Consider the following 14,042-nt stretch of genomic DNA (forward strand, 5'->3'; position numbering starts at 1 on the left):
AATTACAAACGCGATATGACCGATCGTGGTTGGAATAATAAAAGCCAAATGTTTGTTTACTTGAAAAGCCATTTAGGACAATTTACTCAACTCTTTTACAATGTAACAACGTATTTTCTAGAGACTGATTTTTCGTCCCAAGTCGGGACATTGTCTTTTTGCCAAATCTCAATAATCCATTAGGGCGGCCGGTACAAACATTAGCTTCAAGCCCCCCCTCCCCCCTTAGAAAGTAGTCATCATTTATTTGTCAATAAAAAACCAGCAGACATTCAAGTCACAACTTTGTATCCGATTTTACCGGCTAGACATTCTCACTATACTAATGGTTTTCCAAGGCTTTTAATGGAGTAATAAAAATATATATTATAAATTTTTCTAGACACCAGACGTAGTCTGGTATTTACTAAATGGGGGGAAGCTATCTCGACATGTTTTCTTCCCCTATTTTTGGCTGGCTAGACTACAATTTAAATATTTTTGTTTATTTTTCCATGTCTGCCACGATTTCAAAAGGTTCGTTGTTTTCGTTATCTTTTTTGCATTTACTTTTTTGTTATAAAAAATAATAACTTAACGTGAATCTTTAACGTTTTTTGTCAGCTTGAAATTTTTCCATCTAATTAAATGATATTAATTAAAATGAGACATTGATATTTAAATTGGCACCCGACTTGTTTTTATAATTATTTTGATTTTTTTTTTAATAATTTAAAATCTTCAAAGCGCGGTACTTCTCGAAAATATGATCCTATTAATAGATTTTAAGTATTTAATTATTTGGCAATAATTTTAAATATTTAATTATTTGGTAATAGATTTTAAATATTTAATTATTTGGCAATAGATTTTAAATATTTAATTATTTGGCAATAGATTTTAAATATTTAATTATTTGGCAATAGATTTTAAATATTTAATTATTTGGCAATAGATTTTAAATATTTAATTATTTGGCAATAGATTTTAAATATTTAATTATTTGGCAATAATTTTAAGTATTTAATTATTTGGCAATAGATTTTAAATATTTAATTATTTGGTAATAGATTTTAAGTATTTAATTATTTGGCAATAGATTTTAAATATTTAATTATTTGGCAATAGATTTTAAATATTTAATTATTTGGTAATAGATTTTAAATATTTAATTATTTGGTAATAGATTTTAAATATTTAATTATTTGGCAATAGATTTTAAATATTTAATTATTTGGCAATAGATTTTAAATATTTAATTATTTGGTAATATCAACTATAATTTTAAATATTTAATCATTTGGTAATATCAACTATAATTTTAAATATTTAATCATTTGGTAATATCAACTATAGATTTTAAATATTTAATCATTTGGTAATATCAATTATAGATATTAAATATTTACTGAAATAACGTTGAAATTAAACTGCAAAATTTTGTCAAAAGGATTATTGTAATTTAATGTTTTATAGGAAATTTACTACAGGGCGATTATTTATATTATTTGACATACAAATATTATAGAAAAAAGAGCTACTATATCTGTGACGCCACTGAATTTTAAACAGCGCTCTATAACGCACTAATAAGCTTCCAGTGACGTCACCCACAGATGGGAGCCTAAAACGTAAAATAGGACACATGAAAAGTCCATGGCCTATTGCCCCTGTAATGGAGCTTCTCCCTGAACACCAAAGTTGAAAAAATAAACAAAATTTTTCTAATTACAAAACCAATTTCTAAATACACTTTATTTTCTATTTTTCTTTGGTTAATTTTAAGTATTAACTTTACAAAGTCATCAAAAATTAAATCGGGTTAAAATTAATTATCAAATAGAAGATAAAAATATAACAATTAAACAACTTGAAGTCTAAATTAATACATTCTTAGACTTAACCAAAATAATACAATTTGTAATTAGAACAATAGGCGAAACTATAAAGTCCATGGGGGCTGAAAAGATGGTAGTCACGTGACTTTGTGGAGAACTGCAGCGCCATCTATCCTAAGAAATACGAACTATTATTCATTTTATTTTGCTAATGGTGGTTTAAATTTTGATCGATTCGTCTAAATTATCTATTTATTTTTATTATTTAAAACATTTTTGTAATAGAAAAGTGTAAGTTAATTAGCTGTCTGCAGTATCTGGAAGTAATCTATTTTTTCTTTAACGTCGAACTGCCAACTATGAACACGAGTCACCGAATCGAAGTTGGCTGTGAAAAGGTAGTCACGTGATTTTGTTTTCCCATTTTAACAAGTTGGTTAAGACCAAATTTACTTTATATGATCGCCTATTCTTTAAGGAAATTAATAATGGAGCAAATCCTACTAGTCAACCGCTATTTTTTAATGAAATTGAAGAACGTTAAATAGTGTCACCAATGCCAACGGAATTAAATGAAACGGAATAAATTTAAAACCTGCAAAAAACAAGGGTACGAAGTTCGAACTAAAAGAACCGTAATTCCCGGGAGATACGAAATCAGGAAACATTTTATAAGATACAGTTTATCTTGGATATGAGAAAGCTGGGAGTTGGGAGAGTGGATTAAATTTATTACCGGATAACAGAAAACACACTTTACGTAATTCGACGGTAATACGAAACCCACCAGCACGCCAACTATTAGAAAGTTTACGAGATGGTAAATTCGCTCAAGAAAGTGAACGGCTCGCTTATCGCGGGCACCCAAAATAAGGTCATCTACGAAAATAATAAGATAACTTTTTGGCAAAGCAAAAAGAAAGCGCTCAAAGTACGAGAATCTTTGCGAAACAGTATATAAGATAAGTTTTCGTAAGAATTTTACGAAATGTTAGAAAAACGTACAATATTTTTTTCGTAGTAAAATTTTCAAAACTGTGAAGTACCGTTTAGACTATGCAGGGGCTTAACTACGGCAACGAATTTAATTTGCAATCTATTATGTCACCCTTCTAACTTATCATACCGGGGCCCTTTAAAATCCTTCTTCCGGGCCCTTATCATACCGGGGCCACTAAAAAATCCTGCTTCCTGGCCCTTATCATACCGGGGCCACTAAAAAATCCTGAATCCGGGTCCTTATCATACCGGGGCCCCTAAAAAATCCTGCTTCCGGGCCCCTAAAAGAACGCTTCCGGCCCTTACCATACCGGGGCCCCTAAAAGAACGCTTCCGGGCCCTTACCATACCGGGGCCCCTAAAAGAACGCTTCCGGGCCCTTATCATACCGGGGCCCCTAAAAAGCACGCTCCCAGGGCCTTAACATACCTATAAGCATGTTTCCGGGCCCTTTTCGCCGAGCCCTGGGGAGTTTACCCCCTATACCTCCCCCATTGCACGGCCCTGGCTAATCATAATTAGGAATTAATTCAAAATTTACAAATGATGCGAGGGTAATTTCCGATTTAAATTAACGCTAAAACACCCTTTAACAACTAAATTATAATAAAATACAAAAATGATGAACGCGAACTACGTGTCGTGTGCGGCGTCTATACTCTTCTATTCCTAATAAGCGTAAAACACACGCACAATTCAAACACGGCATTGCCATTAATGATAAAATAGGTTAGTTTAAAACCGTTTACACTACAAACAGGTCTGGAAAATTTCGACACCTAAACTTTAACAAAATAGGCATAATTTCAACAAGACACGTCAGATAATATTATATTCCTTTTTCCCGTTAAACGCATCTTAACAACGTATGTATAAACACAAAAACTACTTAAACTAGACGGAAATAAGTAAATTTCTAAACGTATAGTTTATAAATTATGCTTGAAATTCGGTTTAATGTTTTAACTTAAGTAATATTACTTAAGTTTTAACATTAAACCGAATTTCAAGCATAATTTATAAACTATACGTTTAGAAATTTACTTATTTCCGTCTAGTTTAAGTAGTTTTTGTGTTTATACATACGTTGTTAAGATGCGTTTAACGGGAAAAAGGAATATAATATTATCTGACGTGTCTTGTTGAAATTATGCCTATTATTATTAACACGTTAATTAAAGTGGACAACGATTAAAAGAGTATGGCAACACTGGTTTTATATAATACCCAACCTAAATAGTAAACAATTAAGACGCAAAACGCTTGATTTTAGTACGTAAATTAACACGTTAATTTGTTTTTTGTAAGCTTAGGTGCAAAGTTCTTAAAAATACGAGTTCATTGTTGAAGTGACGGCAAAAATAATTGCGGAAGACCAAGTAAATTTCATCTATCGACACGTCAACGAAACTCAAGTAATTGTTTCTTATTAATGACAAATGCATTAGTAATTAGTAGTGTTGGGATAACATGGATTTCGAGCCCTTATCGCGACGCTAAGAACGCGTAAAAACATTTAACCTTGGAACGCGAAACGAATGGAGTTTCATCATATCAGGAAGGATTTTAACTTTTAACGGACCGAAAAATAACTGAAAGTAACGTTAATGATTCGTCCTAAAAACGAGCGTTTTTCCCGCGTTAGGCCGGAATCTTCACGTCCTTGAAGACATTCGTCGGTGGGTAGAAGCGGAAATCGAAATACAAGCGGAAATGGAAACGAAATAGCGCCTACCTGGTTGAGACGCGGCCTACAGTCATCGAAGGAAGCTGGTCGTGTAGAGCGTAGAGCGGCGGCACACCACTAGGAGGCTCATAGATCGGCGAGGCGACGCGCTCGCTACTTCTATCTCTTGTGAATGTCCCGCAGCAGACGCCGCTAGAGTAGATCCTTGAGAGAAACAAAACAAAAACAGTTAAATAGCGCCATCTTCATTCGCGAGGCGTCCGAGTAAACGTATTTACTGTCTGCACACTCCACGACTCGTCGTAATATATGGCAGTGTACAGGGTGATCTCGCGTGCGCGTGCTGGATTTGTTTACGTTTCAGAAGTTACGGTAGTAAATTTATGATTCTTCGTAGAAAATATACAAGAGGAATCGAATGAAAATATAAAAAGGAATAGAAACTCGAAATGAGGTTTTTTTATTAATTTATCTGTCGGGGGGGGGGGGTATTCTGAAGTTAGGGTTTTGCATTATTTCTGGTTAATATATATTTTAATAGGCAAGGCGTAATGTATAACATTACCGGAAGTTGAACTCTGATGGGGGGGGTTAAATGTTTCTCTGGGGGATGTTCTGAAGCTATTGGTTTGCATTATTTCCGGTTAATATATATTTTAATAGACAAGGCGTAAGTTATAACATTAACGGAAGTTGAACTCTGATTGGAGGTTTTAAATTAAACTCGGGGGGGTGTGAAGTTAGGGGTTTGCATTATTTCCGGCGAGGGGTCTGACATTTACCAAAATCCCATACACTTTCTAAAATTGCAAAATCTTTTAACTCTCTCTATGGTAAATTAACATTGAAATCCCAAAATCACTTCAAAAAGTAATGATAAAATCGCCAAAATCTCTACGAAATCCCGAAAACCCGTACAAAACAATGGCAAGTGTCCGACCCCTCGATTTCCGGTTAATATATAAATTATAATTATATAATTATAATTAATAACATTACCGGAAATTATCCCCCCCCCCCCCGAGACGGTAAAGAGTCAAGAGTTGCTATTCCTATGATATATATTCCACCGATCCTGGTTTTCAAAATCAGACTTTTTGTAGGAGAATTGTTTTTAAAAATTAATGAATTTCCGCTATTTCAAACGTGCCAACAGGTAAGGTAAAATGCATAAGCGGATTTCAGGTTTACCTTGCAATGGTTATTTAACACCCGATATTTCAAGGTCAAATTCACCTGAGAGCTTAACTAGAATGTCTTAAAACTATTTAAATTTCCAGGGGTGGTGAAAATTTAATAGAATCAACGGCCATAGAGGTCACGAGTCGTTGGTGACCTGTTATGTTGCAGTTATAAGTATCACAAAGGTCAAGTTCACCAGAGATGGTCAGTCAAGTCAAAAATAGTAAATAGTAAATATTTCAAATACAAGACCACCGAAAAGGTCACGAAAGGTTAAGAGGTCAGTGTGAAAAGGTTTGAAAGATAAAACCAACGGAAAGGTCACGAACATCCATTTTAAGACCAACGGAATGGTTAAAAGGTTAGAACAAACATGTTTGAAAGTTAAGACTTTACCGAAAGGTCACAAACAAGAATTTCGAGACCAACCAAAGGTCTAATAATGGCAATGGGATCAGAACAACGATGTCAAGACCAACCGAAGGGTCAAGAATAGTTATGAGATCAGAACAACGATGTCAAGACCAACCAAAGGATCAATAATGGTTGTGGGATCAGAACAACGATGTCAAGACCAACCGAAGGGTCAAGAATAGTTATGAGATCAGAACAACGATGTTAAGTCCAACCGAAAGGTAAATAATGGTTGTGGGATCAGAACAACGATGTCAAGACCAACCGAAAGTTCACGAATGGCTATGGGATCAGAACAACGATGTCAAGACCAACCGAAAGGTCACGAATGGTAATGGGATCAGAACAACGATGTCAAGACCAACCGAAAGGTCACGAATGGTAATGGGATCCGAACAACGTTGTCAAGACCAACCGAAAGTTCACGAATGGCTATGGGATCAGAACAACGATGTCAAGACCAACCGAAAGGTCACGAATGGTAATGGGATCAGAACAACGATGTCAAGACCAACCGAAAGTTCACGAATGGCTATGGGATCACAACAACGATGTCAAGACCAACCGAAAGGTCACGAATGGTAATGGGATCAGAACAACGATGTCAAGACCAACCGAAAGGTCACGAATGGTAATGGGATCCGAACAACGTTGTCAAGACCAACCGAAAGTTCACGAATGGCTATGGGATCAGAACAACGATGTCAAGACCAACCGAAAGGTCACGAATGGTAATGGGATCAGAACAACGATGTCAAGACCAACCGAAAGTTCACGAATGGCTATGGGATCAGAACAACGATGTCAAGACCAACCGAAAGGTCACGAATGGTAATGGGATCAGAACAACGATGTCAAGACCAACCGAAAGGTCACGAATGGTAATGGGATCCGAACAACGTTGTCAAGACCAACCGAAAGTTCACGAATGGCTATGGGATCAGAACAACGATGTCAAGACCAACCGAAAGGTCACGAATGGTAATGGGATCAGAACAACGTTGTCAGGACCAACCGAAAGTTCACGAATGGCTATGGGATCAGAACAACGATGTCAAGACCAACCGAAAGGTCACGAATGGTAATGGGATCCGAACAACGTTGTCAAGACCAACCGAAAGTTCACGAATGGCTATGGGATCAGAACAACGATGTCAAGACCAACCGAAAGGTCACGAATGGTAATGGGATCAGAACAACGATGTCAAGACCAACCGAAAGGTCACGAATGGTAATGGGATCCGAACAACGTTGTCAAGACCAACGGAAAGTTCACGAATGGCTATGGGATCAGAACAACGATGTCAAGACCAACCGAAAGGTCACGAATGGTAATGGGATCAGAACAACGATGTCAAGAACAACCGAAAGTTCACGAATGGCTATGGGATCACAACAACGATGTCAAGACCAACCGAAAGTTCACGAATGGCTATGGGATCAGAACAACGATGTCAAGACCAACCGAAAGGTCACGAATGGTAATGGGATCAGAACAACGATGTCAAGACCAACCGAAAGGTCACGAATGGTAATGGGATCCGAACAACGTTGTCAAGACCAACGGAAAGTTCACGAATGGCTATGGGATCAGAACAACGATGTCAAGACCAACCGAAAGGTCACGAATGGTAATGGGATCAGAACAACGATGTCAAGAACAACCGAAAGTTCACGAATGGCTATGGGATCAGAACAACGATGTCAAGACCAACCGAAAGGTCACGAATGGTAATGGGATCAGAACAACAATGTCAATACCAACCGAAAGGTCACGGGATCAGAACAACCATGTCAAAAACCAACCGTAAGATCACGAAAACCGCGTCAAGACCACCAGAGAAGGCTCTACGAAAACGTTAAAGAGTCCAGAACACACTATTTCAAAGTCATGACCACCAGAAAGGTCACGTAAGGTTACTTTGCCCGACGTGACGTAAAGAGACGTAAACCAGGGTCGTCGGCGGCGGGCGCTTATTATGTCAAGGCCACTACGGACTGGGAGGGAGAGCGGATTATGACGCCCTATCGCGCCGCGTTTCGGAGCAGACGGCGAGACGCGCCAATAAAAGACCCCAAAATAATGACAGCGGCTGCGGGGGGGGGGGGGGGCGACCAAAATGGGGAATGAATTGTTGTGGCGTTGGCGGGAGAGAGCAGCCAACTTCGCTGCCCGTAGTCGTTTGGCAAGGTCACCAGAAAGCTCGCGCAAAGGCGGGAATTCGGCGAACTATAGAAAGTAGAATATTGGTCCAACTTTGCCTGATTCCCCGCACCAGTTCAGACAATGTATGGGTAGGTGCTATTTTAGCCACACCATTTAGTTTCTATTAGGGGAGGAGGGGCAAATTGAATAGACGCTTTTCAGACCTAGATGACAGAGCCAGACGTCTCATCCAGTTGGAAGGATGACTCGAAGAAACAACGCAGTCTTTCAATCTCAACTGTTTTATGACCAAGTTTGTTGGCCAATTAAAAATATTGGATTTAACACATCTAATTAAGAGTAAAAGACAACGAAGATTAAAAGTGCACAAAAATGTTTGATTTAAAAAATTATAAAATTAAATTATGACGGTTCAATAACGCGACCGATACTAGTCGGACTTAATTTTACAATTCTTTAAAATAAACATTTGTGGGCACTTTTAATCTTCGTGGTCTTTAATTCTTAATTAGTTTATTTTGCACTAGTAACTAGAAATATTATAATTTTAACACATCTGACCACCTTAGCTCTGTTCCCTCCAGATCTTAGTTCGTGTAAATTACACTTGGTCGCGCTACTGGTTTCCAATATGATGTATTTAAACCCCCCTAACCCCGTATGAGCGATTGGCGAACTATCCTAACTTTTAAAATCGCGCAATTTAGGCTTAAGTCTCTTATAACTGGAACGCGCCGCGCGTGCAAAACTTTTTTGCATCTTCAGCTTTTACGTTGATTTTCTGTCTCACCGACTTCTCACCTTGGAGGAGGACGTCAGCTTTATCTGCCATCATTCTGGCTTGATGACGTCCGACCAAAAAGAGCATGATGGGAATTTTACAAAGCCGTAGGTGGCACCCGACTTTTCCACTCCAGAATACTTCTCTTCACCAAGTTCTCACCAGGTGTCGCGGCAGACGCGCGCTTTTCAATTTACCGAAATATCTTTATTTTATTAAAAATTAACCGCTAATATTTTTTGATGCGGTTTTCGTCATAAATTTTAGTTTTTAATGGGCTATAGGGCTATCTAACTGGTTAAAGCTTGACCGTTCCCCTTTAATATGGGTCTGCCTAAAGCCACCGATGGTGGCCAATTTTTCGAAGGTCACGTACCGGAAGTAGGTAATCGTTTCTTTACAAAACTTTCAATTTTAGAAATTTCGAATCTATGTTATCTTTGCTTAACCTTTACAAAATAGTTCTATTTTACGCCGATAGAGAATGTTGCATCACCTAAACTCTAACCAATCATACAGCTATTGGCAACTCGATTTCCCTGATATATCCAGGTTTTTCCACGGATTATTCTGGGATTTTTCTGGGTTCAAGATATTATAATATAACAGAAGTAGTAAAGTCAAATCTTTAATACGAAAAACATATTGATAGAAATTTGTATTCATAGGGAAATCTTTCAGAACCCTCATAAATTTCCCATATTGCCCTGATTTTTACTTAAAAATGGGAATTCAAATTTCCTAATATTTCCAGTTTTTCCCGGTCTGTATGAACCCTGTTATATACAGAGTGTTTCAAAAGGTTACGCAAAAATTTGAAGGAGTTGTAGGGGGTGAGACTGGTGAGTTGTAAAGTATACCTGTGTTTTCCCCATTTTCCTACGATGAGTGAAAAGAGCGCCAGAGAGCTTCAAAGTGTGGCGTAGTAGCCCCTGGAAGTAGGTTGCAACAAGTACAAAACCAAGCAGCATTGAAACGCGAACATTAAGGTTTAAGTTCGTGTGATAGGTAAAAAAGGGCTTTACAAACAAATTGAGGTAACCAGCGTAAAAAAGTAAACTTAATTAGTATTTTAAGTCCCTGCTGCTTGGTTCTGCGCTTGTTGCAGGCTACTTCCAGGGGCTAGAAGGCCAGACTTTGAAGCTCTCTGGCGCTCTTTTAACTCATCGTAGGAAAATGGGGAAAAAACCGGCACACTTCTCCACTCACCCCCTACAACTCCATAAACGTTTTGCATAACCTTTTGAAACACCCTGTAGATGTTAAAATAACCATCGATTTTCGACGACCTAGCAACGGTTATTCGTCCTTACCATATACTTAAGTATTAACCCGAATTTCGGTCGAAATCAAATCCTAAATCTTGAAAATTGCAAGGGTTGGCAGAAGTAGTAGTATAAGTTGAATGCCACACATTCTTCGACTTTGAGCTTCCCAAATTATACAGAGCGATATCTCGAAGTCCGTTGGGATTCATCTCGCTTATGCAACGACATGAACGCGTTTAATTGTACGTTTGAGAGAATGACTAACAAGTGGGGGGAGGAAATGCGTCACCGGCGTAAGCTTCAATAGTCGAAGGACTTAATTGGCCGGGAACCAGTGAAACACCGAGCTAATTTGATTTAATTTTAACAGCATAGTCATTCTACCACAAGTAACGTTATAACTATAAGTATGACAAATAGCCTAGACCAGCGGTTCGGAAGGGTCGCCGGGATTCCGCGGAAGGGTCGCCGGGATTCCGAGGAAGGGTCGCCGGGGTTCCGAGGAAGGGTCGCCGGGATTCCGAGGAAGGGTCGCCGGGGTTCCGAGGAAGGGTCGCCGGGGTTCCGAGGAAGGGTCGCCGGGGTTCCGAGGAAGGGTCGCCGGGGTTCCGAGGAAGGGTCGCCGGGGTTCCGAGGAAGGGTCGCCGGGGTTCCGAGGAAGGGTCGCCGGGATTCCGAGGAAGGGTCGCCGGGGTTCCGAGGAAGGGTCGCCGGGGTTCCGAGGAAGGGTCGCCGGGGTTCCGAGGAAGGGTCGCCGGGGTTCCGAGGAAGGGTCGCCGGGGTTCCGAGGAAGGGTCGCCGGGGTTCCGAGGAAGGGTCGCCGGGGTTCCGAGGAAGGGTCGCCGGGGTTCCGAGGAAGGGTCGCCGGGGTTCCGAGGAAGGGTCGCCGGGGTTCCGAGGAAGGGTCGCCGGGGTTCCGAGGAAGGGTCGCCGGGGTTCCGAGGAAGGGTCGCCGGGGTTCCGAGGAAGGGTCGCCGGGGTTCCGAGGAAGGGTCGCCGGGGTTCCGAGGAAGGGTCGCCGGGGTTCCGAGGAAGGGTCGCCGGGGTTCCGAGGAAGGGTCGCCGGGGTTCCGAGGAAGGGTCGCCGGGGTTCCGAGGAAGGGTCGCCGGGGTTCCGAGGAAGGGTCGCCGGGATTCCGAGGAAGGGTCGCCGGGGTTCCGAGGAAGGGTCGCCGGGGTTCCGAGGAAGGGTCGCCGGGGTTCCGAGGAAGGGTCGCCGGGGTTCCGAGGAAGGGTCGCCGGGGTTCCGAGGAAGGGTCGCCGGGATTCCGAGGAAGGGTCGCCGGGGTTCCGAGGAAGGGTCGCCGGGATTCCGAGGAAGGGTCGCCGGGATTCCGAGGAAGGGTCGCCGGGATTCCGAGGAAGGGTCGCCGGGGTTCCGAGGAAGGGTCGCCGGGGTTCCGAGGAAGGGTCGCCGGGGTTCCGAGGAAGGGTCGCCGGGGTTCCGAGGAAGGGTCGCCGGGGTTCCGAGGAAGGGTCGCCGGGGTTCCGAGGAAGGGTCGCCGGGGTTCCGAGGAAGGGTCGCCGGGGTTCCGAGGAAGGGTCGCCGGGGTTCCGAGGAAGGGTCGCCGGGATTCCGAGGAAGGGTCGCCGGGATTCCGAGGAAGGGTCGCCGGGGTTCCGAGGAAGGGTCGCCGGGGTTCCGAGGAAGGGTCGCCGGGGTTCCGAGGAAGGGTCGCCGGGATTCCGAGGAAGGGTCGCCGGGATTCCGAGGAAGGGTCGCCGGGGTTCCGAGGAAGGGTCGCCGGGATTCCGAGGAAGGGTCGCCGGGGTTCCGAGGAAGGGTCGCCGGGGTTCCGAGGAAGGGTCGCCGGGGTTCCGAGGAAGGGTCGCCGGGGTTCCGAGGAAGGGTCGCCGGGGTTCCGAGGAAGGGTCGCCGGGGTTCCGAGGAAGGGTCGCCGGGGTTCCGAGGAAGGGTCGCCGGGATTCCGAGGAAGGGTCGCCGGGATTCCGAGGAAGGGTCGCCGGGGTTCCGAGGAAGGGTCGCCGGGGTTCCGAGGAAGGGTCGCCGGGGTTCCGAGGAAGGGTCGCCGGGATTCCGAGGAAGGGTCGCCGGGGTTCCGAGGAAGGGTCGCCGGGGTTCCGAGGAAGGGTCGCCGGGATTCCGAGGAAGGGTCGCCGGGGTTCCGAGGAAGGGTCGCCGGGGTTCCGAGGAAGGGTCGCCGGGGTTCCGAGGAAGGGTCGCCGGGGTTCCGAGGAAGGGTCGCCGGGGTTCCGAGGAAGGGTCGCCGGGGTTCCGAGGAAGGGTCGCCGGGGTTCCGAGGAAGGGTCGCCGGGGTTCCGAGAATTCGCAGCGCGGCCATCTTTGTTTGTGTCAAGAGTCTTTTAAGATAAGTAAAAAAATGAGTTGGGGTTCCGCCATGAATTAGGTGGCCTAGACTATCACCGAACTTATTTTCACAGTTATGGCAGTTGGCCCACGAGGGGTAGGAGTGTGCAATAACTGGTGGCTTTACCGGGGAGTCGGGGTCCGGCTCTTGTAACCCATAAGGGCGGTGGCGCGCTGGGAGATGTTAGGACCATTTGGACGGAGCTATCTCCACCTCCGACTTCGGTCAGGTGTGGGCTGGTAACTGGGCTTCGGCCCAGGCTAACGGAGAGGGGCCGGGCAAACTGGCCACTTCGGCGGATTGAGTTGCCTGCTGTGGGGCTGCGGGCCTCCGCATGAGGGCACGGCGACCATCTCCCGGCCTTTTGGGGTTCCACCGGGATTTCCGTTGCCAGCTGTGCCGGGTTATGCGGTTTGCCGTGTGCCCGCCGTTCCCCTTTAGGCGCTCTTTCCAAAGGGCTTGGCTCTCTACCTTTCTAGGTAGGGTGTCGGCTGGCATTGCCAGAGCATCCGCTCTCATTCCCACTGCTGTGTGCGAAGTGGCGTGTTGGTCGGCCCATTGCTGCACCTTCTGCTGGGTTGAGCGGCTTGCGTCGAAGGTGCGACCATCAGCAGTGGGGTTCTGCTACCCATGCTGGATTTGTCACCTGTCCGGGCGTGTGGACGCTGGCGTAGGGCATTTGATGATGGACCTCCGGTGGTGTGGTTTCACTCTTACCGGTACATCGGGCTATAAATCTGATGCATGTCCAGTTATGGCAGCTAATAGCAACAAACACGAGGAGAACGCAGCTAGCCTTTAAACACGCTAACGCAGTGTTGTGAACGTTTTAGGGGCGGGGGAAAGACAATTTCCGAATATCCCCCTTCCGACGGCAGCAGGCGCTAAAGCGTCTAACCAATGAAAAATGTACGCGAGAAAATGCACACCTTTTGACGGGTCGCGTTCTCCTCGTGTGGAGTGCTGTGTTTGTTGCTCCTACGTGGCACAATCCAGGGTACTGGGGAACGCATTTAAGCAAACGAGATATCCTTCACCCGAGTTAAAATGAATAGTTATGTCTATAATAGAGACTTCTCCTGGAGTCCTGGGGCCCGGAATTATAGTTTTACCGACCCGCTCTTGGTCGTATGTAAATTAATACCAAGAAGTATGACTATTAACCATAATCTATAAATTTTCAACCAACAGATTTTCAGAGTTATTGGGTAATCAAGGTTTAGTCCGGTACAGAGCCCCCTAGTGTCTTAAATATGCCCAACTAAATCTACAGGTTCGGTTAGTAAATTAGCATTGACACAATAGCAAGTATCATTATGTGCTTCCACTTATTGATTTTATTTTGGAAAATTAAGGGATTTTTCGAAAATTAGTATTTAAAGGCTTTTGTTAATTTT

The 14,042-nt window shown here is 43.4% G+C and overlaps 1 long non-coding RNA gene across 1 annotated transcript in view; it reads right to left on the minus strand.

The window, feature by feature from the left end:
* Positions 1–1,935: 1,935 nt before the first annotated feature.
* The window catches only part of LOC149951722 (uncharacterized), a 28,378-nt gene continuing 16,271 nt past the window's right edge, over positions 1,936–14,042 (minus strand). Inside the window, exons 2-3 of the long non-coding RNA XR_016479869.1 lie at positions 4,552–4,707; positions 1,936–1,991 (exon numbers count right to left, since the gene is read on the minus strand). This is a non-coding gene — a long non-coding RNA (uncharacterized LOC149951722). The remainder of the gene's footprint in view (positions 1,992–4,551; positions 4,708–14,042) is intronic.

This window comes from Leiobunum rupestre, chromosome 3, assembly GCF_980474605.1.
Source record: "Leiobunum rupestre chromosome 3, qqLeiRupe1.1.hap1, whole genome shotgun sequence".
Lineage (NCBI taxonomy): Eukaryota > Metazoa > Arthropoda > Arachnida > Opiliones > Sclerosomatidae > Leiobunum > Leiobunum rupestre.